This window comes from Callionymus lyra, chromosome 6 (assembly GCF_982586985.1).
Source record: "Callionymus lyra chromosome 6, fCalLyr1.hap1.1, whole genome shotgun sequence".
NCBI classification, from domain to species: domain Eukaryota; kingdom Metazoa; phylum Chordata; class Actinopteri; order Syngnathiformes; family Callionymidae; genus Callionymus; species Callionymus lyra.
Genome location: NC_141823.1, coordinates 7,675,998 through 7,698,540, shown reverse-complemented (window position 1 = coordinate 7,698,540; position 22,543 = coordinate 7,675,998). Strand labels below are relative to the sequence as shown.

At 37.8% G+C, this 22,543-nt stretch overlaps 1 protein-coding gene across 1 annotated transcript in view; it reads left to right on the top strand.

Annotated features, from left to right (window-relative positions):
• The window catches only part of tln2a (talin 2a), a 101,800-nt gene that overhangs the window by 9,509 nt on the left and 69,748 nt on the right, over nt 1-22,543 (top strand). The window contains exon 2 of the mRNA XM_087793377.1: nt 19,638-19,677. The gene's annotated coding sequence lies outside the window, so the exon portion shown is untranslated. The remainder of the gene's footprint in view (nt 1-19,637; nt 19,678-22,543) is intronic.

The following is a 22,543-nucleotide window of genomic DNA, read 5'->3' as shown; positions in this document are numbered from 1 at the left end:
GTTGTGGAAATGACCCCAGTGTCGCAGACTAGTCGGGCATATAGCACATGTCATTCTAAAATGGGTCGGTAAGAACTTTGGAGGGAACTTTGGTTGAAAAGTGCACCAACAGACTAGAAAGCTACAATCTGGGTGAAGTTGAACTTCATTTTCAAAGCTATTTATACTATTTCTATGATCCGAGATCGTCTTTCGGTTGTTGACGTAAATTCTCGTGAACTTCATCCTGTGGGGAAAAGACAAATTGCATTGTGGATCCTTTAGGTGTGATAAAAAACTAAACACTAAACTATGATAAATTAATTGACGTACATTGAAATGAGACGACATAAAAATTGAGTTTAAAAAAAGTCCCAAATACTTTGACTGCACCGGATAGTCACAAAACAAATATTGCTTAATTATAAATAAACAAACAAATTAACATCTTGAGTCCATACGGTAAAAATGATTGAATATCAAGAAGTATGCTGAGTTATGATGCACAGCTATAATAAAATTAAAATTAAATTAAATAAAAACCAACTTCTGACTTGTCACTATAGTCTCAAAAAAATATATATAGGAAAGAAAAGTTTAATTTATTAATCGGAAGAAACTGGCAGCCAGTGAAGGATCAGGGAAATGTGAGTTCTTCTACTAGAGCAGGTCAGAATTCTCGCTGCAGAGTTTTGTGTTAACTTAATTTGAGGCAGCTCCTTCTTGTTTAGAAAAAAAAGATTAAAAAAATCGGGAGAAACTGAGATAATTATCATATAAAATGTTCTGTATTGTTGCTTCAAAGTTTTGCATTTGATTCATGCCAGCATGTTCACGTACTGTACGTCGTATATCAAAGATATTCTTGTGTTATTCTTACATTTCATTTATGCAAAGATTGTCGTCTCCAGCTGTTTCTTTAATTCCTTTTTGAAATCAGTTTAAACCCTGTATGTCTCCCGGCTTTGATGTCTCATAGCTAACAGTTAATGAATTAATATTGGATCTCTGGTGGAGATTAAACCTTAATCGAATTATTATTATTAGCTGCAGCTGTAATACCTCCGACTCTCTCTTTGCACGCATGAAGCTGAAGCTAATTGAGATCCTCAAATCCCAGTGTCAGACATTATCAACAGCTGCCTGAGTTCCCGATGCTCTGCAAGCTAAGTTGTTAAGCAGGTCATTGTTTTGAACGAGCAAAATGACACCAACGGTCAGACGGTTCAGATCAGGCGTTCGTCTGACAGATGCCTTTAGATTCTCTCTGCACGCATTTTCTATTTTTGATTTTGAAGACGCTTCTTGTTGGAGAGTTTTCAACAAGTTTCGAACTGATGTTGTGTCTCGATTCTTGGCGTGTCCCTAGTTAGTTTTTATTATGGTCATATCTTCACCCCTTGAATTCACTGCCACCAGAAAGTTGTGTGCAGGAGGTTGTTTTGTTTCCTTTTATTCTATCAAAAAAATCCTTTAAAAAAAAAGAAAGAAAGGGATTTGAACTCTGCTTCAAACATGTCTGACCATTTGGTAAGAAACTGTTACGCGTGAAACATGCCAAAATTATTAAATAAGATTTACCTCAAAACCATTTTCACTTCAATGAAAAAAAAACAACCTACTTTTTTCATATCAATAAAACATAAAATGACTTCAAACCCTTTTACCCTTCAATTAAAAATAAATAAATAAATCCACTGTTTCCGATTGAATAATTAAGACACAAATATTCTACCCATAATATTGACCAGACACAATTTATTTTAAATTTTACTCATTAAAGATTTTTTAAATTGAAAATACATGTTTTTTAATGATCCACCTTTCTTTTTTTCATGATTGAAGCTAATTTTTAAATAAAAAATAAAATAACTTTCTTGGTAAATAATAAATTTTAAATTGAAGCCAAACTACCTTCATATATGTGTCTAACTTTATAACCTGCTCAACCCGACACTAGCCCCCCCCCCCCCCCGGAATAGACGTTTAAGTGTTACGCAATCGCACTGTCGGTGCTCTTGGCTCGAACCTTTACTTCTGGAATTGGAATTTTTCACACTTTCACTTCGCCACTTTGAATACAGCTATATAAGGAAAGCCGTTCTTTGTTTATTAGCTGAAGGAGAGTCCCCGGCACGCCGCCAGACCTCGGGATTGAAAATGAGGACAGGATGAAGAAGTGTGTTTACACTTTTTTCTTTTTTCTTTCAACGGAATAGTAGAGTCTCGAGCTCAGCAGCTGGACTGCGTCACTTAATAAGGTTCTTAAAAATAGATTGGATTCCAGTGTCGTGCTATGTGGAAGTCTCCACCAGGATGAAGTGTCTCTGTTGGCTCTTCTCCTGATGATTTCTTCTCCGGTGGTCACTGTCATAGGAGTGACGGGTCTGGAGTGGGGGGTGGTCTGACGAGGGGCACCACCTGCCGTCGACCTTCTGTCTGGAGTCCTGTTGTAATCGTAGTGAGACCTGCAGTGCTTTTACTTTTTTAACTTTTCCCTGCCTTTCTTTGTGTCCCAGAGTGCCAGGGTCAAAGGGTGCTGGAACATTAACAGTATTTAATTTGTGAAATGTTTTAGCACCTTGTAAAAAGCTAAACTAAACTATTATATTTATATATAATGAGGAGCTATAGCTTTTAGCTATGCCTGCAAATAGTCGGCAAAGTTTGTCTTCTTTCAGCGGAATAGACATTGACCGCTTAATATTTTTAAGGTCTGTAAAATAAAAGACCGGCTTTTAGACCACCAGTCCTGCTCGCACTAATGGTACCAGACGGGTATTTGGCCTTCAGATGACATTATAGGATTGTACTTTGTTTTTGTATATTATTGTGTTTTTGCTTTATTTGTATGTGATGTATTTTGTAAACTGTCTGCATCTTTGTTGAGGACTACAGATGGAAAGTAACATTGTGCTAAATCTGGTGCAGCTATCTTTTTTTAATGTAACTGCACATCGTCCTTTTAAATAAACTGATGTGCCAAAAGATTTCCTAATTTAAAAGCATATTTGATCTTTTTTGTTAAACCGTTCCCAAAGTAAAACTTCACTAGACAATTGTCATTTTGCCAGAGATGCTCTATTTTAAAACTGTAATACATTTTTTTAGGCCTTTAATTTCACAATAAATTGAATTTTGGTAAGATTTCTTTTCTTTCGTGTTTCCTAATACTGTCATCATTATAATGTGAAACACTGATCGATTTAAACATCACATGTTGGTGAATAATAACTTAGTATCGATGAATGTTTTCAGATTATGGCTACGTTTCATGTCTACAGTGGTGAACCTCAGATGGAAGTGAAACAAGTGCAACATTGTCCGACTCCTCCGTCGAGGACTTGTTGTCTTCTGGTCTCTGGTAGAATGTTCTCCTTGTCCTCAGCCGACTGATCTTCCACAGGCAAGAGTCGCGCCCTCAGGGAAATGACTTGAAGGGGCATCGACGCCCACTCCTCCGCCTCTTTGACACCAAGAGTGATGCCTCTTGGGCCGTCTCTCATCCCAAGTCGAGTCTGGCGTCCTCCATTAGCTGAAAGCTGATCTCTGTTTGTGAGGCTGCTAGTCAAACACCAGGTGGAGAATTTATTTGGCTGCTCGACAGGGAATGTTTGTGCAGAGATTCGGGGATGATGCCGGGTCGGGGGACTTGAATGTCAGCGACAAGTGGCAGATGGAGGTTGGCATTTTCTGATAATGTGGCTTCCTGTGTTCCAGGAGATGATTGTAGATGATTGTTGTGTTTCTACTCCGATGATCCTATGATGGAAGATATTTGTTGGTGTTACAAGGATGGTTTTATTTTTAGAACTCTCTACAGAAGTGGGCGATTACATCTTCTAAGGGCGGCACATTATATACTGTGACTTTTGTGAGGAGCTGTTGACCTAAAGGAAAAGAAGAGGCCAAGAAAAAAAGAGTGTGATAAAATAATATGATTAAAAATTTATAAATAAAATGGATAAACCTCTTATCCCAGGTTATACATGCGTGTAATTATATCATAACACGCTGAAAAAAAGTGTAATTATTATTCAAACTTAATTATTTAATTGTATACACATTTTATTAAAAAAAAATACATCATGAAAGAAATGTGTTTTTTTATTTTAAATAAAAAGTTTTATACTGGTAATGAATAAAACATGCTTGTTGTGAGAGACATTTCTTCACGATCACAAGGGCCGCAATAATACAATTAAACTTTTTAAAGAGAGACAAACTAATAGGGGTTTAAGAAAATACAAATACAGTTACAGTAACAATTGCAATATATTGTTTCGCCATACTTTGTATTCATTAAACGGCACCGTATCAATATTTTATTTACAATTTATATTAAAACATTTACTTCACTTGAACAATGAAATCCTGCGAGATTCTTAGGTTGACTGTGGGCGAGAGGATACAGTGACCCCAGCAGCTTTTAAAGCTGATAAATATTTTGGTTTCAAAACCAATGAAAGCAGTTACGCCTTCTTCAAGAGTCATGTGGTCTGTAAATTCTGCAACACCAGAGTCAAGTACTAGACAATACTACAAATATATCCTTGTTCCTACAGAATAACCATATCTTGTCTTGTTGTTACTTGTATCGTGATACATAAGTTATCGCCAGATTCTTGTGGAACAGATGCATTTGAATTTGTTCAAGTCAGATGTGACCTGAAATGACCTTCATTTAATGTCTTATATTTTCCTGGGAAAGCTCAGCCATGAGCAATAATGACTTTTGAAACACAAAGGACTTTTGTACGTATTTTAAATCTCCTAAACATCGTAACAAGACATTTTCAGTGACGTAATCTTGTGAAGCGTTGGCTTCTTCCCCCTGGTCTCGACTTCCCTCTGGTCCCTACATTCTTGTATTTCATCTGAAAGATAAGCCTTTGTGGAATCGCCCCCCCCCCCCCCCCCCCCCCAATCTGCTGAGCGTGCAGGAAACAGTAACCACCCCCCTCCTACCCCATCACTCCTTATCCCACCGTCTTCCTCGAGCCTCATCTCAATCCAAAACTCTTGCCTCCTCGACTCTATATCTTACTCCTTCATTCGGCCACCCGAAAGTCCTCATCCTTAGTTCCGCTCCTTCTCTTATCTCTGTCTCACCTAATCCCACGTTCTCTCTTCTTGTCCCCATTATCTCAATAGCATGTCAACACTTTGACTGCATCTCGTTGGCACCTGGCGAATCACGTTGGCTACTTTTATGGGCTGGTAATCCATAGAAAAGATCCAGTAATTTTGAACTGTGCTTTAATTCGCTGACACCGTTTTATGAGGTTAATCTAGTGCGGAACTAGATTGCAGAACATTTTTGAAAATGAAGTATGACTAGCCTGTTATCTGTCTGAGCCTCAAGACAAGTCCTTATCTGTTCTCCTGTTAGTCGGTCCATTAAAAATGGGATCTAATTAATCTTGTTCCTAAGAGTCGTACCCCTGGGGTAAGATGAGCGTCAACCCCATTTGTTCTGAGGAATAAAAAAAAAATATGGACACCCAAAAGTGCCAAAAATAAGAGTTTATGTCCTGAAAAGTCCCTGCGTTAATCAAAACCTGTGAAGTATAAACCATTCAATTTATTTGAAATTGCAAACTCAACATTGAATATTAGTGGTTGATCAGGAGGGCTGGCTCTGTGGTTGAAGCTGGACTCACTGGTGACAGTTGCTGAGAGGAGATCACTGGACAAACTACTGTCCCTCATGGATGATGACAGTCGTCCTCTCAACACTGTCATCAGTGAGCAGAGAAGCAGATGGAGCATGAATGCTCCTCCCATGATGCAACACTAATAGAATCAGGGACTCATTCCTTCCTCGTGCCATTAGATTGTTTAATTCTGAGTTTGGGGGTAGGAGTGGAGCAAAAATATGTTTTTATATCATGTTAATCTGTCTATCCTTTGTTTTTGTTATTTTTATTTGACCTATGTTCTTTATCTTTAGATTTAGATTATGTCATCTTGCACTTTCTTTTTATTGCACTTTGTTCTTGTTCTTGTTTCATGAATCTATCGTCTGTGTTGCTGTGTGCTGGAAAAACTATTTCCCCAAGGAGACCTCAAGAGGGATCAATAAAGTTTATCTATCCATCTATCTAGTTGCCATTCCTCTCAACGACCCCCTTGTTAACAGCGACCTAAACAGCCATAAAGCTTTGCCGCCAGCCATCCAATCACAGCTGTCAACATGTACATTGATTTTAAATACGTATTTTTTTGTAAACCACTGCTACATAAAATACATTGAACGTTACAATTCTGGGATGTACTTGTGTTTTATTCCAGTGTTGGTGGCACACCAGGTTTTCCGGGAAAAAATCCTCAGTGAGACCCGAAAGGAAATGTTCAATTTCAAGATAATTTCAATGTTTATATCCAGCATTAACATTGTATCTGTATTTAATCCTGGAGGGTCGCAAGCATGTCCTGGTATCCTGGATTTAGCCTGCGGGCCTCGAGTTTGGTTGGCTTCAGAGTCGGAAGCTGTATTTTGTGTGTTATTAAATGATGTCCAGTTCCTTTACCCTCATAGTTTAATTTGAATCAAGTGTCTGGAGGTGGTTTTTACATTTGAAGAACATCTTTGTTTATTTGGACAGCTAGATATAAGGATTTTGTTGCTTCATCAAATCCATTGATTCCACCTAATGATCACTTCATCATCCTGTAAAAATGAGCTGCCAGAGTGTGTTGAATCTCAAGGCTTTCAGGGACGTGGTTCGGCTTCTGCTTTTTCCATCTTCCACATCTGCGGCGGCCACGTCAGTCTCCGGACAATGCGCCGCGGTATTTAATTTTCTGGAGGTGAATGGGGAGCGTCTCCCAACAATGGCGACGATCAGCAGGATTTCACGTTGGAGAATTTGTGGGAGAAAAAAAAAACCCAGGCCCGGCCTAACTGGATTCTTCCTTCACAGAAGGCGGCGGTTTCCTCTCTGGTGGTGCCCCCCCCCCCCTCTTCTCCTCCAGTGCCTCTGAGCAACTACCTGCTATTTAATTGCTTCCTCGGCTCGGCGGTCATCTTACCTGCCAGAGAACACTGTTAGACTTTTAAATGCTTTCAGGATATTGTCACTTGTTAAAAAAATAAAAAAAGGCTGTAATGGCTGTTAATGCAAAGTGGAGACGAGCTCGAAGTCTAATTAGGATCCTCGTGGATCGGCAGAGCTGGGGGGTAATTGGGAAGCCGTAGTGACCGAGCGCCTCCTGCCTTCTTTCCGTGGAGGATTAGAGGACTCTGGTGTCTCCGTGGTCGAGATGCTAAAGGAGATTAGGTCAGTGGCTCCGGCGGAGACGGTGGTTCGTCATAATCTGCCGGACTGTCAGAGTGAGTCGCTGCCTTTTAAGTTCCTGCTTTTGTTGATTAATGGTTCCCTGAAAAAAAAAAAACTCTCTGGTCTCAGGCAACCTCTGCACTTTTTCTACATCGTTGGTTCAGAGTGTGAACATCAGCAGTCTGTGAGGAACTCGATGTACCTGAGGAGCACTTCTCCTGAATCGAAGGAGTTCCTCTGATGATGATCATGATAGTGGTGCTTCTCATGTACGCCTGACCGGGAAGGGAATTATCTTGAACCCGCCTAAGCTTGGTTTTACTGCCACGGCCAATTAAAACAAGAGAAGGAAAGGAGGATTAGTGGTGATAAAAAAAGCGACCGGTGGAAGGCGGCAGTCGGCCACAAAAGTTTTTATTTCCCCTCTGCCCCGAGGTATTGTTGTCGTTTATCTGTCTGTCCTTAAGTAAAAGGCCCTAAAAAACCGAATGATTTTAACTTGTTTTTGACAATGTAATGAAGAACAGATGACTATGTTTTGGAGGTCTACGGGATTGCCATCTGGATCCACAAATAGTTTTAAGGTTGGTCTCTCTCTGTGGCGCAGAAGGAGTATTGGTTATAAACAATAAATATCTGCTTATTCTCCACTCGTGCAATTTCCTTTTTTCATGCTATCATTTAAGAGTCTTGTGCTGTGTCCCAAATTGCACACTGCTCCAAGTACACTGGTCTATAGTACACATTAAGATAGGGCACGTACTTGGCCAGTTCGCAAATCTCGACAGTGTAGTACTGTCTCAAATCAAACTCTGCTGCTACACACTTACAGGAAATGACTCGACAGCTTCTTCTTCTACTACTTTTTAATACTCATTACAACCGGAAATTGAAACACTATCACCGACACTTGACAACACTTTTTCTACAATCGAAACAGGTTATTAACTTGTGTTTTATTGTGTCATTATTGTTGTTGTGTTGTTTTGTGGAAAAATGAGCCTGTATTTGCTCCGAAGTGACGTAGCTTCAGTTTAGCGTCATCTACGTCACTAAGATGACGGAGGTTGAGGGTGGAAAGTGTCCATCGATGAACACTCAATTTTCTGGCCATTTTAGTGTGCCAATTCAGTGCTCAATGCACACTACATTTTCACACAGTGAGTGTAAGTGCAGAAGTGTGCGATTTGGGAAACAGCCCTGGTGTCAATTTCCCATTTTGGAATAGAACGGCTTCCTTCCGAACGATAGTAGCCAGACAGAAAAACAACACAAGTTTTGGCTTAATTTTCTCTAATAGAAATGTTTATCTAAAATACAGACAATAGTGATGATACAGGACCAAAACAATAAATTCAAAGTACAATTATATTGCACATAAAAAAACCCCACAATGTATATTTTAATAAGTATTCTGTGTATTTAAAGTGTTATTCTGTGTACATTTTGTTTTAGTGTTCTCTAAAATGTGGAACATTTAATGTTCTTTTTATTTCTGGACAACAGAACCCTTTCTCTGTTTTAGCTATTAGCCTTATTTAAAACTTGTTACTACGAAGTACGGTTTAAACTATCAAATTTATTTTCATGTCACTGAATAATTTTGGTCCTCTCATCATGTACTATCCTTAATGTTCTGACTTATTGTCTTCTGCACAATAAATGCCCTTAAATTACTTATATTTTTGCTATATTTTGCTAAGAGACTTCAAAGCCCAGTTAGAAACATGGATGTTATAATTCTTACAATTAATTAAATACCGCTATTTATACAATTAGTGTGAAGGTATTCAATTTATACTGTGATATGAGTTTAAAGTCATTCCACCTTCTCTATTCTTGTTCGATACGTTTCTGCTACTGACCACTGCACACGTGAACCACTTCTCTTGACCAGTAGTTTGCACCTCAATAGATGATCTGTGGCTCATTATTAAATATTGCTTGTGGCTGTCACCAATATTTGCAGAGCCCCTCATGAAACGTCTATTTGTAGGCATCATAAAATGACCTCGCTCGATAACGCGGTGTAATAATAAACGTGTGATTGGTCCGTTCCAGGAAACATTCGGGGTCCGTGATAAGTGAGCGGGTCCTGAAGTTAAGGCAGATTATCAAACGGGTTCCAGAATGAAGTGTGAAATCATTTAAGCTGCAACTGTTTGGCAGCTGGTGTTGGCCACGATGCCCACCTGACCTCCGCCTCAGAGGCCCGGCCCGGTTCGCATTCGTCAAATTGTTAGAAGGAAGATCTCGGAGGATTCTGGATTAAATGCAGGAGCAGAGGGCAATTTCACTGTTTAATAAATTCAAAATAAGTTTATTTTAATCCACTAATCCTTATGGAGACGCTAAGCCTTTGGGCTTTGACCCCCCCGACCTGCTTCTGTTTATGTTGGTGCTGCTGAGTATATTGATTTTTTTATTTAATTTTTCTAGTGGGTATTTTACGTCGTATCAGGTCAATAAAATACAAGTGCTCCATGAAGCCGGAGGAGGGCGTGGGGAAAAATAAATAAAATTACTTTTAACGCCACAAAGTTTAATCGCTCATCCCTTTCTCATCATTTCCTTCAAATTTAATTAAAATGAATCTCCAACTTTGAATCTAATCTGAGGGATATTATTATTACAGTCAGTCAATCATCTAATTACTTTCTTGTGGAAACAAAGATAAGTGGAAAATAAATGATGTAATTAATATAAATATATTCAAGCAGTTTGAAAAAAAAGACATATTGTGTGAGGAAAAAGGATGGATTTAATAAAGGTGCTGATTTAACAATCGTTTATTAATTCAGAAAATTAGCATTATTAGAATTCAATAATATTCTTTATATATATATATATATATATATTATATATATATAATATTCTGCTATGACAATTACCATAATGTAGGTAATATAGGTTCTTAAAATATGAATCATAGTAAACTGTTTTTAAGCCCTAAATGTAAAATGATGGAAATAATCTGAGAAGCTCTTAAAGCTGCTGGAGTCAACTGTATCCTCTCGTCCTCAGTCATCACCAGGATCTTTCTTTTATATAAGTGTTCCTTAAGCTGAGGACGATGTAACGACCGCAGCCGTCTAGCGTCAGAAAGTGGATGGGACAAAAAATGTTTAAACTATTTGCATTTGATATAGTATATTGCATAACTGTGAAAATTAATAAAAAAACAAAAAAACATTCAATATGCACTTTATTGAAACATAAACCATAAAAGAACAGTGATGAAAAAAAACAATATTTGAGAGCCCAAAAATCAATAGTGTCTCTATATTTTCTTATATAGTGTCTCTATATTTTTCTTATATTGTGTCTCTATATTTTCAATAAATATCCACCATAGTTACCTTCCCAGAACTGTGCACTGAACGTCTCTGTTAAAAGTTATAGATTTATTAACCCCATTGTGACAATAAAATCATTCTATTCTACATGAAAATGAGTTGTGAAGTCAACACTTCAGGGCAAACATTCACTTCAATGACTAACTTTTCAACTCTCTGTGAGTTCAGCCCTTGTGTCGATGAGGGGGGTTTAGGGAGGGGGTTCTCAGGCATTTTGTGGGCTTTTAGGGACGGAGGCTTGTTAATGGTGCTGCTCTAGTAAAAGATTTAAAACGTGATGGTGATTTGTTACCCTGCCCTGACCCCCTGCCTCCCTCCTGTCCCCCCCATTCTTTGTCTGTCTATTATAGACTGGAGCCTGTTCTTCATCAGTAATCTGCTTTAACTTGAAGTCGTCTCTTCTCTCCAGCACTCTTAAGACCCCCAGTTTTGTGTCACTCCAGTGATTGTGAATTTAAAGAATCTTCACCTCGGTCCAGTGCGGCTTCTTCTGAGCATCATTAGCGAACGACATTGGCTTCAGAAAAGCAATCGCAGAAAACATGAGGATTTGTTGTGAGGCTATAAAGGCAGCGCCGCTAATCCCCAACATTTGCCATTTTCTGTCTCAGACTGTCGGCTTTAATGCCACAGATTTCTGCCACGACCCCCTCGCGACAGATTGTCGTCCATGTTGGCTGAGGTGGTTCAAGTCCACCTTAGACTTCAGATGCCCTTTGACCTTTTGATATGATGATACTTTCACCTCACGTCTCTCTTGTCCCAATCCTTTACTCATCACGTGTAACTTCACGATATTGAAGGTCATGACATTATGTGACCCGAGATTGTTTATCTGGTACTGGTGCCAAACCAGTCCTTTTGAAACGGCGCCGGTGGTTAAGCTGTGCCCAGAAAATGAACAAAAAATGCGTCCAATCAGAAACGGCTTTATTGGCCAAGTATAAATTCACTGTGAAATTTCAAAGTGTGTTTTTCTTTAGGGAATAAGCATTTTTTTTGTGCCACAGGATATGGAATTGAATTAAAAAATGGGAATAACATAACATATACAAAAATGGTGCAAAAACACACATAATTAAGGTAAAAATTGTGGCACATGACACAGGGAGGATGATTCATCAGTTTATAAACTTTTCTTGTGTTTATTTTTGTTTAAAAAAAAAAATTACAAATTTAAATAATAAAAACATTTTGTCTCAGTTATGTTATGTCTGTCAATTTGGTTTAAGGACTAAATGGAGTGACTGTACTGCCAATCACTCTCATGACTTTATATTTAAGAACATCTTGAATTTTTGTATTTTACAAGAAAACCATAATTATCGTTTTTGTTTTCCATCTTATTTTGTTTTATTTTGGTCTTTGTAATTTTTTTAAATAAAAAAAATGCAAATGGTCTTGACCTAATACAAGCTTTCATTAGATCTATTGCTTTACATTTAAATAGTTTAATTATGTATATTTCTTTTATTCAGATTCTTTAAAATCGTATTATTATTTTTACACTGACTAAATAAAAACAATGATAGTTCTTGAGTATATTCTTGGTGATTGGAATGGAAATACTTGAAGGTTGTTGGTTTGAATCCAGTTTAAGGCAACTCCATTGGATTTCAATGGATTGCTTTCAATTGTTAAGTGTAACAGTTTGTTGTTTAAAGGTCCTTAGATGAACTAGAAACCTGTCCAGTGTCTCCCTCTGACTCCCACCCTGACTAGCTGGGATAGAGTCCATCCACCTGCAACACATTTGAAAGGATTAGTGTAATAAATCTCTCTCTTTGCGCTTGATGGATCTACTGACTCCTTCAAGAAACGTCTTAAGACGTTTTTATTTGTAGGCTTTTCCTTGATTTTCCTGAACTCCTGTGTTGTTCTCAGTATTATATTAAACTTTAAAGTATATACTTTATTGAGTATTGTTTTGATTGTTTAAGCGCTTTGTGACCCTGGTCTGGAAAAGCGCTATATAAATACAAATTACTTAATTACTTACTTACTAATACATATATTGTTTAGATTATTTGATGTAACAAACCAGATTTCTTGTAGTTCTTTGATAACATCTGCCAATGATGGATGATTTGTTATTTTAGGATGTTTGGAAGTTTAGCTAACTTTTTATTGCATATTTCTAAAAGTTACTTTCAACTCATGCCAAGTTCAAAATTCTTCAAATATTTCTTTAAAAGTTGCCTAAAACTAAGTGACTATAGTCCTCCTGGATTTCGGATTTGATTCCATTCATGGAACTGTGAGTCGAGCTGGACTGGGACTAGGAGGGTGTGTAATTGAATTAGAGCGCCCCCTGTGCCCCCCTCCTCATGAGCAAGGGCAGGACTAATCATTGAGAATCTGTGCCGTCCCAGGAGAGGCTTGAATGTTTGCCTTGTATAGAAGAAAGACGAGAGACGCGCCCGCTGTGTGTCCCCTGTGTGTCCATGTCTATTTCTGTGTGTACTTGGTTGTGTGGTGTTTGATTCCCAAAGATTGTCTATACCTAGAGGAGATTAAATGGACAGAACGCCTACGACCCCTGAACCCCTGAAGTAGCAACGTAGCGTCTTAGCGTTTGTGTAACGTGACGAAAGGCAGCAGCTGCGCTCCAGATGTCGCGGCTCTGTCCAAGAATCCACTCGTAATGATGCTGAAATAGTTAAGATGAGCGTTGACGGTCATTCTTTATTTGTAGTTGCTCTGTTTGAAGACAATTAAAAGATATCAAAGGAGTGTAATGACTATGGGTGTGTATTGGCAAGAATCTGGTGATGTGAATCAAGATACACGGTCAACGATGCAATATATAGTGATACTGTAGGAACAAGGATATATGTGTAGTATTGTCCAGTACTTGACTCTGGTGTTGCAGAATTTACGGACCACATGACTCTTGACGAAGTCCTAACTGCTTTAATTTGTTTTGAAACCAAAAAATGTCCAAACATAAGCTTTAAAAAAGGCTGGAGGCTAATGTATCCTCTCGTCCTCAGTCATCGCCATCTCACGCATTTAACTGCGGAGTTAGTAACGACTGCTGCCATCGTGGGCTTGTTTAATTGCAACAAAAAAATTAACACACCTTGAATGTTTCCCTGTTACTTTGTGTATAAAGTAAAAAAATATATATTTTATTTACACTCTATTAAAATAGAAACCATAGATGAACTATTATAAAAGCAGATTTTGAATGCCAAAAAAAACCCTCAGTCTATATTGATACAGTCCTGTCGAATATAGATTTGGTTTTGTGAATAACGGATCATGGTATTTAAAGTGTATTAATATTTTCTCACACCCCTGGTAATACACCCTCTAATAATGCCTAAAACCAAAATAGTATTGATTAAAATTATTCAACTAACGACTCAAACTCAAGTCTGCAATCCTGACCTCACCACAATGATGAGTCACTGTCCACTGGAGAGCTTTAGATCCTCCTAATCTTTCTTAATGTACATAATGCATTCAAGTGTTCTACCTTCAACTTGAAACCAACCTTAATTATGTAGCATACAAAGTTCCCAGTTTACCGCCAACTATTTGGTGCGTTAACCAGTTTTACCTCAATGGGTATCCAATCACTTCCTACTTCATAGTTTCACGACATCAAGATTACTTTGATGGAGGTGGTGAAACATTTTGTACATCTGAGAGACGCTAACGTCAACTGAAGTCGTTGGAGTTTGGGGGCCTCATCTCCTGCTCAGTGGGCACCACGGGTGGGAAGTTAAACATAAGAAAATCTGTCTATCATTTGTGTTGTTTTTCTCTGCGGAGCTGCACCGTGACGCCGTCTTTGTTTAATTCTCATACCAGCAGCACAGTCCGGCTGTGCAGATGATGTGAGGTGAGATTGAATCGCGGTGTGGGGTTTTTAATAAAGCCGCATTTTTGGGGCTCTACCGTAGTGTCACCCCCCCTACCCCCACACGCCTTGTCGCTTCTACCTGAACCCCACTGGGAGGTTAATGGGGACATAAGGACGGGTGCTGAGGTGGATTCCAGATTCTGGCTTTGATTATAATTGCGCTTGTTCTTCATTAACAAACTTGTATAATCACACAAATGTAGTTGTTTGACATTTCTTTCATCCTTCAAGAAAATACAAACATACGTTCCTTACATCAGCCGCCCTGACCCCTGGTCCAGGGGACCAGCGCCGGTCCGAGAGGCATTTGTTACTGGGTTGCACAGAAGAAAAAAAAACTTATTTTAAATATTTTCTATTGATTTATTATCGTCTGAAAGGTGGGGTGTAAGAAAATATTGATACTTAAAATCTTTTTTTTTTTTCACAATACCGTATCAATATAACAGTTTCGATTTTAATTATAATTATTTTATGGTTTATATTTTAATAAAGTGTGTATAAAATAAAAAACATTTGATCTTTAAACATTTGGAATAAATGTGAAAATATTCACGGTGTTCATTTTTGTGTTGCAATTAAAGGCATTACGTCTCCCGCAGCTAAAGAACAATAAAATCCCTCGAAATCTGGTAACGACTGGGGACTAGAGGATACATTTGACTCCAGCTACTTCTAAAGCTGACATAATTTGGTTTCAAAACGAATGTAATACTACAAGTTTATCCATTTTTCCTGCAGTATTACTATATATCGTATCGTTGCCCCTGAATTGTGATAGGTATCGTATCGCCAGATTCTTGCTAATGTACATCACTGCTGAAAGGTGTTTTGTTTTGAAAAAAGATAGTATTTTCTCTGAAGTAACATTAGTAAAGTAAAGACGCTCGTTTCAGTCAAGTTTACTCAAAGAATTTACCTGTAAACTAGTAGAAATTAGTAAAACACAAACACTTTATGATTTATATTTTCCTTTTTTTATCAGAAGGTCAGTCTATGTAATGCTGATATTGAACCAGTCTGTTCAGCCACAAAGGTCAAGGACGCCCGAATTAAATTAGCCAGAAGATAGAATTGAAGTCTTTGGGCAAGAACACAACGAAGGTTGATTAATACGGCCAACAGAAGAAACGCCCTAAATATCAGGATGACTTCCAGAGATTCCTTCGCTGTCTCACCAGCGCTTGATCTGTTAACTCCCCCCCGCCCCCATTTTAGGGAGTTGTGTGGTTTATAGTTACATGAGCCGTAGTTGCTTGATAACCATTTATTATCAAGGAATGTGGTCTTTTTGGAATTCAGCTCAGAGTTGGAGGTGAAAGTTTATGGCGTTTGTCAGAACATGGGCTCGATCGAAGAGGAAGTATCATCTGATGAAATGAATATCATGCTTGAATGTTAATATCACAATATTTTAAAAAGCTTTCTATGCCACTTTTATATTCATTAAATTAAAAAATGTTTAAAGAAACATCAGGAACCGCATCATTCACTTGATTTCCTGCGAAAAATTAACCTGCAATTTCAATTATATAATTTATATAATCTGTTCCGCTTGTAAAACCCACCCTCACCACTCGCACTAGAAATCCCATGATGCAGCTCAACTGATAAAGCTCTTCAAAGCAATATTCACATGATATAAGACGCATCTGTAACGTCGACTACAATTATTCTCGATTTCCTTCTCAGCCATGGTTCGATGATTGATGGGTGACTCTGGCCCCAGTGAGTCATGGTGGAGTCGGTTACCTCAGCACTGGAGTATTTTCCCGCTAACTGTGTGAGTCACAGATCAGTTTGTTGCCGTCGAGAGTCAACAGTCGTCCACCATGTGGATTTTTCATCAAGAACGCATCCGCTTGTGTTTGACTTCCCCATTCGTCACGTCCACGAATGAAGTGGAATCTCTAGATCTGGGCTTCTCAATAACGCGGCTGCAGAGATGGAATCATGGCGGCACTCGCTCCTCGAACCACCTTGAGAGTCTCTCACTCGTCCCCCATCCGTCTCCACTCTGTCGCTGAAGCTCCGCAGCCATTAACTCTGACTCTGAGCAGGATGTCGTGCCGGCTGGACAGGTGCAATAACCCGGAGAGTGAAATATTCCACTCATGCTTGTAGTGACACTCCTGAATATTTTACTGCTGCGGCAGGCCAGGATGTGGAACTCACACAGTGGATTGATTCTCCGTCTCAGCTATATATATGTTTATTTTTACTATGCACTTTTGTTGGGGGTACAAAGTAAGAATTTCATGGTACGTAGTACCTATGACAAAAAAAACCTTTGAATCTTTGACTCTTGAATCTTGTCTTACCAGTCAGATGTGAGGTGCATTTTTTTAATAAAGTCATTTTAAAGCCATTTAATCAAAGCAATTTAATTTTTTTGCATTGAAATTAGGAGTGTGTATTGACAAGAATCTGGCGATGCAATGCGTGTAACAATACAGGCAACAAAACAATATTTGTTATACTTTAGTAACAAGAATATATGTGTAGCATTGTCAAGTACTTGGTGACTCTGGTGTTGCAAAATTTACAGACCACATGACTCTTGATGAAGTCGTAACTGCTTTCATTTGTTTCGAAACCAAAATATGTTCAAACAGAAGCATTAAAAGCTGCTGGAGTCACTGTATCCTCTCGTCCTCAGTCATTGCCAGCGTGCGCAGGCTTTGTTCCTTTAGCTACGGAGGTCATAATGACTGGAATGAACACTGTAAATAATTGCATGTTGATTGTAAATAAAAGTAGTAATGCCGATATTTTATATTTTAAGTTTTTGAATTGTAAACCAAAAAATACAATGATATAAATAAATGATGATTTGAAAGCCTCCCAATCATTACATGCTGTTACATAATTTTAGATCTTATCCTCCACATTAGTGTCGCTACGCAAGATGAAATTCAATCAGAAAACTTAATTTCAGCATTTAATGTCTCCGAAGCTGCTCCTTCTTAACTATCACTCAACGCTCAAAGATCTCGACGGGGTGCATCACTCGGTTACGTCTACCGCTGCTGAGTTTTACGATTGCGAGAAGACGGCGTAAGGAGAGCTCAGTTTTTGTTTTCCAGCGCTGTCGGGGGGGAATCTGAGAGCTTTTCCACAACGACCAGTGGCTCATTCCAAAACAAATTTAATTTTAATTGAATCTGGTGTAGCTGCTGTGTTTGGTTAAGAAAGAGCCCAGAGTGACCCCGATAACTGCTGCTGCTACTTTGCTACAGAAGCTCAAATATTTGCTCAGAGCATCTCTAACTAGAGCAGAGGGAATCTGGTAATTGGCTCTGATGTAGAGGGAAGTAGACTGTGTATTTATATATGTGTGTGTTCTCAAACTGCAGGTTTTCCTCGAAATAAATCATTACTGCCATAATTCAAGAGTATTTAATTATAGATTGTGAACACATCAGCACTTCTTCTCGCAATCTCACTTCTTAATACTTGCTGTTAGTACCATTTTGGTCTGACTTATTGTTTTGTTCAGGTTACTTACATACTTGATGTCAGAAACGACACTACAGTATTAACAGTCTTTTTTTGGAGTGAAGTAAAACTTGACTGCTTTGAGGCCAATTTAGTTTTATTATTTACAAAATGACTATCTTTTTCATTCTTTTTCCATTTATTAATTTCTTGTTCTGGTGATGCACAAGACTGTCATCCAAACAGAATGTCTGGGCTACATGTGATGTTGATGGTGATTGGCTGAAATGTGTTCACTTGTAATGGTACAATGCAGGGATTGCGTTCAAATTTCAATATTGCATTGTTTTATTGCTCTTTTACGTTTAAAAAAACCTGCCATCGACGCATGTAATCTGGACACATTCTGTCGGGTGAGGGTCAGGTGCGTCTTTTCGTAAATATAAATGTTTATTATGTGGTACGAAGTGACCTCCAATTGTTCAGGTAAAGTTTTGTTCACTCATAAAAAAAACCTGCCCATACCAAAATAGGAAAGCAGGCAGAAATGGCACACCGGGTCCAGTTGAATAGGACGCAATGATTTTCGGACCTTCCATTTGGAGATCCATTCTTTGCAGATCCCAACTTGCAACTGGATTTTCAAAAGTTTGCAGATGATTAACTTGGTTGGCCCTGTGAAATCTTGTACATGTAAGGTTTCTCCTCTGACTGAGACCATAGTTGTAGGTCAGAAAAAGATGTCTTGTCAAACAAAAACAAACAAACAAAAGAGTCGAAAGACAAAGCTTTCTATTTTATATGCATCTAAGTTGCACTTATTTTTGTAGAAACCAGTCAATGTCTTGAGTATCTTTGGGATCACTGCACACGTTACATCTCACAGTTTCCCTTCAGAATACCTGGGTTTTCTTCCTGAAGAGCAAAAGATTGTTAGTGTACAACTTTTTTTTTCAGTCTGGACCTCTTAACTTGGGATAATCCCTCATAGTCGCCCACGGTAAAGGGTCCAAGAGTCAAATCCTGTTTGGGATTCTAGGGACGGAACATCTTAAATGTATCTTGAATATCTTTTGAGTTGGTGTTGAAGGACAGATTGTATGTTGTGATAAACCACAGATGCTTGAAAATGAAACTGTCCAAGCACCAAAATGATCACGTTCTGTTTGGACCATCTGTTGAAGGACGGCCAGTTTAATGAATAGAAATCGGTCTGTGTCTTCCAACCGGCCGCTTGTGTAATCGAGTTTGACACCCCTGATTTCAACCATCAATTACAGTACAGCTCATTTAGTAACTGAATATTTTGTGTATTCATTTTACTCAATATTTCTGTGTGAGCATCTCTGCTGTGAGATAATTCCAGGTTTCAATTTGCAGCAGTAATCTGTTTAAATCCATTATTGACTTTGGGATTGCTTAACGAAACTGAAATAGATGAAGACTTCATTATGGGCTGAGATGATAAAAATAAGTAATTAAAACTTCAATAGAAACACTAATTCAAGTCGGGGTTTAAATAATAAAGCTCTTAAATCTTTTTGATTGAAACCAATTTTCTACCTCTCTAATAAATAGGTAAAAACTTTTTTGTACAAACCAAAAACAACCTCCATAAATGAAATGAACGGGTCATTTTTGATCGTTAAAAGTAACCCCCATTAAGATGTGTTTTGTTTCTGATCCTCTCCCTCTCTTCTCTCTCCTCAGCTGGGAAGATCAGCAGACGTTCAACGCTCTGATAAATCCGGTAAGAATACCATCCTAGTCAGCCACTGTCCCGCCATCAAGCAGAAAATGTGTAATTCTCCTAAATGAACTGTGAAATGGAATGTTTTATTTTTTCTTGACACCGTTGTTGTCGCTGCAGAGAGCTTTAAAACCTTTGATGTGCAGCCACCGCTGGTTATGAATGATAAGAGCGCCTCACGATTTCCATGACAAATGTGGTAGAATGTGGCTCCGCAGAGCTGCCCAATGTGTTTATGTCGCCGTCTGAGTGTTTACAAGCGCCGGTCTTGTCTTGGCATCTCTGATCTGGGTTCTGTTGTCGAGCCACTTCAGGGCGAGACACGTTGGAAAAAACGAGTTATTCATCCCTTTAAACTTCCATTTTTATGGTGGTGACCTCTCGAGTCCATGGAAAATACTCTCGGGCAGTTGACTCGTAAACGTACTCCGTCTGCTCTAAGAAGAACTTCTGCTGAATGACACTTTGGTCTCGTACAGGAACTTACCTACTAGTGTGTAATGCCCTTATGACACCAGCCAAGGATGTCTTGAATCTGGTTTGTATTCAAAGTTTTGCGAATACAAAAGAAGGATAAAAATTTATTAATTTTATTTATTTATTTAATTGAACAAAGAAGAAATTTGAACGACTCGTTGTATGAAGATCTATAAATTACAATCATAAACAAATGTGTATATATCTACTTGACTAAATAAACAAATGTATAAATAAATGTTTGAATATATCAATTTTATATATTATAGTATAAATAATATACTATATTATTATAATTATAATATACTTTTATAATTGTCCCTTTTGTATATATATATATTTTTTAATTAATCTTGTTTTTCTGCCTTTTTTTTTTAATTAATTCAACATGGCGAAATCTATAACTAACATCTAGAAATAAATGTTGAAATGATGTAATGTAATGCATCAATAGTTAAAATTAATAAATACATATGCAAAGAAATTGAGCTGTTCTTTAATAGAAAAAAATTGGATGTCATTTATTTTGACATTTCATTATTTATATACACTCTAAATTATTAATGTATTTATTAATATGCGTATTATGAAGGATAAATAACATATTTATAAATAAAAAATCTGTCCCACAGTCCTGCATCACTTACTTCTCTGAATGAAACCAAAATGGATGAAAGTCGGATGCAGAATGCTACTGCGTCTTACTATGTATTTCAGATTTGTTTAAGGTTATATTTTGCAGTACAGGATATATTTTAGAATGATATTGGATGGATGGACAGCATTAATTGTATTGACCCCTTGGGAAATTAGGTTTTTAAAAACAAGTTTAATAAAGCATGTTTTCTGATTTTAGAATTGTGTTGATTCACGTCTATAATTTATATTATTATTATTATTATTACAGAAATTTATAAAAACAAATCTGATTGGTCCTTTGTTCATATAGAAGACAAGTGAACACCTTTAACTCCAAAAAGACACAGATGAATCTGAAAATAATCCCAACTTTTATTAAAAAACTATCCCTTTAAGATAGAAGTTCAACCCTTGGTCTGAGTTTCTGCGGTTATTTACATTATTGTATGACTTAATTGAAATCACAGCTTCAGATTTAAAACTGCAAGTTTAATTTTCTTTAACGAGAAAGTCTCGGAGGTTAATTCACAGTCGGCATCTGGAGCTCCGCCACTCCAGCTCCCATCAATGAGGCTTTTTCTAATGAGCTCTAATGTTGATTTGCTTCACTAAATGACCAAATTACTGCTGGATTGGTTCTACTAATCTGCCACTATATTAAGGGTAGGTGTAAGGTTTAAGTATCTATCAAAACGCTGTACTTTCAGAGACGGTCGCTGTGGAAGTTTAACCTCCGCTAATTAACTGCAACCATGTGCTTGTTTGACTTGACTCCATTTTACCGTTTGCTGGCAGGAAGACGACGAGAAACAAATTAGTATCTTGCTGTGATTTTTATGAAATCCCTCAGTGGCTGCTACAGCCAGTGGTTAGTGTTGTTGAGGATATCAAGGAATGGTTGGATGATAAAATGCTGCCTTAATACTTTTGAGTCGATTATGAAACTGATTCATACATGACGGTGCATAAATCTGCTGTTACATGTGTAAAACCTAAGACCAAACCCTCTTACCGTAGTTTGCAGACTTTAAGGCTGACTTAAAAAACTTAGATTAGATAATAATCGGATTGATTGTATTACTGACCTAGAACATAGTTTATGTGGTTTATGTGTGGAATCTGTCAAAAAGTTGGTAAACTATGAAGCGCCACTGGGAGTCTCCGTGGTACTATTCAGCGAGGAGTACAGGAGTAAAGCTAGGAAGCTGTCTAATGCGCATTATTACATAATTTCAAATTTCATATTCGTTGCGCTTTGTAATCCAGTGGGCCTTATCGTGCAAATCACGAGGCGCCGACAAGAACGGCAGCCTCTCCAGTAGCTCCGCAGCGACGATCAATAGCTTTCTGTTTTTTCTTAATAATTTATTATAATTTTTTCAACTGATACTTTTGAACATCTGTTGTCACCGAAGTCAATGGCAACGGGCTGGAGATCGCTACTACTACTTCGCCAGTTCAGTCACATATTATTAGTTTTAAAAAAACACTCGTCAACGAAAATGATTTTACCGTAAATTTCAGCTTTTCAGCTTTTAAATGGTTAACGTATGCATAACTAAACAAAATTCACCTTTTGACTAAAAAAAAAGTTGTTGATATAACTTTTAAGGCGATGTCGAGGCAGATCCTGATGGCCACGACTGAGCATGCACGAATAATAAAAAAAAATGCAATGATTACAAAATTTGTTGCTTTTTATAGTTGACATCAGGATTATTCGACTAATCGTTGAAGCCTAAGTGTCCGT